This window comes from Monopterus albus, unplaced genomic scaffold, assembly GCF_001952655.1.
Source record: "Monopterus albus unplaced genomic scaffold, M_albus_1.0 scaffold3.1, whole genome shotgun sequence".
NCBI lineage: Eukaryota > Metazoa > Chordata > Actinopteri > Synbranchiformes > Synbranchidae > Monopterus > Monopterus albus.
The window spans coordinates 5,804,587-5,806,809 of record NW_018127883.1 but is presented as its reverse complement, the minus strand read 5'-3'; the positions used below and the strand labels follow the sequence as shown (position 1 = coordinate 5,806,809).

Genomic DNA, 2,223 nt, shown 5'->3' with positions numbered 1-2,223 from the left:
ATGCCTTGCTGATGAAGGCATTGCATGATGCACATAATACAGTATCTGATTTCCCAGTGGGGCTGGAGCATCTGGATAACACAATAGAGACAGATCGCTTGCCTCTTGTTCTGCTCAAGTGTGTGGGTGGAACAAAGATTGGATGCTGGCTTTTTCTCAGTGTCAGTGCACTAGAGTTCCCCCTGTAGAGACAAAAGAACGGTGACATTCTGTCGTTGTGGCACAACAGCGGAAACCTTCAAATGACGTGTGTGTCACGGACAGACCCAAACAGCATCACAAAGCAAATCATGAGATAATCTGGGTTTAAATATTGTGGGCTAAAAGGAAGCTAACAGGACAGTCTAGGCTCATAAATTAATTACCATGCTAATTGGCTAAGTGTGGGGTTTGAATGTGAGCTCTGTTACACAAACACTGAAACATGGCAATTATTCAGTGGTTGTTGTGAATTTGAATCTTCCACCGTAATGAATTCCTCGTTAGCTGTTTAGTTCATTAATCTCTGTCTGCTTGTTTAACAGGCAGTGGTTGCAGCATTGTGCACTGGTGTCTTTTGGGTATTTTTTTTCCCTTAAGACTCAGTGAAAAGATCTGTTTTACTTTAGATGATCTATCCTAGAGGAACTGTAAAACGTCAGTTAGCACCATGTGAGTAGCACTCACTGTGAAAGCTTTAGAACACATACAGTATGATCAGTCAGGACTAAGCACTGTGTCAGAATGTGCTACACAGCAAATTCAACATACTACTTTCCCACGGTGCATTTTGAATAGGTTTTGGTCCAGGTTTTACTGCAGAATGCAAATACAAAAATCTGATGAATGAAGTTTTTTTTCCCCCCCAAAAGTAGATCTCTTTCTAGCTAAATACAGCAAAATGTTTGTATGAAAATGTCCTCATTAAAAGAACGAACCTATGAGCTTGTACTAACATTCTCTGAATATCTGTGGAGAGAATGTGCTCTATCAGAGCATTTGCTAATCAATCAAGGTTCAGAGTTCTGCCTGTTGCTCCCCAGCCGATCGCTCACCCTGAGAGAAAAATCACAGGCTACTTAAGAATATGTGCACTTTGGTGAGCTGCATATGCTACCAAAAATTAATTATGAATGGTTAATGCAAAATGTTGAATATTGATATACGTGTTGTTCCTTTGGAAAATGGAGTCAGCTTTACAAACAGAACAAAGTTGGAGAGGCTGATGCCTGTGGCAACTGTTAATGCAACAATACAGGACACTCATAAAATGGAGCAAAGTGGAGGCTTGGACATGGAGGTAGATGCCTATAACGCTTTGCTGTAGACTATCAGAGTATGGACAGGCCAGCGAAGGCACAGGGATACTAAAACTCACCGCTTGGTAGGCAGTTTGTTAAGCATGTACAGGCTATATAGTACATGCAGCTGCCTGCTTTTTCTGATCAGTTGCCAACTGTGAAATGTTCACTGTGAAATGAAGGTGTTTCAGTCTTTGCTGTTCACCTTTTTTTTTGGATGACACATTATTTTGTTGACTTTCTGTATTTACCGTGGGTTCAGGTTGGCAAATGGCATATGAACAGAGACCATCAGGCACAAACCGGCACTTTGCTGGTCGGATTTTGGAGCACACCCACAGCCAGAGGGACTGGATGGTAAAAAAAGCAAAACAACTGCACATGTTAAGTTTTACCTGAGCTGTTAGTGCTTGTTCTCAGCCAGGAATCAATCCTTTTGCTGTCTATGCCCAGAAGGCACAGAATGCACCCTGCAGTCAAATTTTGAATGAATAAATCAAGATCAAAGTTCACCTCATGTTGCAGTATCATGAAAACAAGCATAACATTCTTGCACAGTTAAATGCTCAGTACTCACTTTGAATCATCCTGTAGTTCAGTAACACCTTTAGACTTGATATAAAAACATCTTGTAATATGATGGTCTGTGAATCAATGTGCTCCTTTTTTAAAATCAGAAATAGGGTTTTATATCTTTTTCCTAATGTTTAAGTTTACGTGGCTGCGCAGTTTATAATGTACAGGTACAGACCTGCAAGAACCAAGCTGACAGTTAGGAGCTTGTCAGGATGAGTGGGTGTTATTGACGCTCTCTAGCTAAGAGTTTTGATAGCAAGCCCCCAAGTCCCCCCACCCCCATGTGGAGAGAGGGGCCTCTTGCTTGTCCTTGTGAAGAAAGACATTCCTTTATTCTATTGGGCACGGGTGTCATTATCTCCATAAC

General features: G+C 41.3%; 1 protein-coding gene across 3 annotated transcripts in view; it reads left to right on the top strand.

Moving 5' to 3' along the window:
- arid4b (AT-rich interaction domain 4B) overlaps positions 1-2,223 on the top strand; it is a 45,421-nt gene that overhangs the window by 15,406 nt on the left and 27,792 nt on the right. The window lies entirely within an intron of this gene.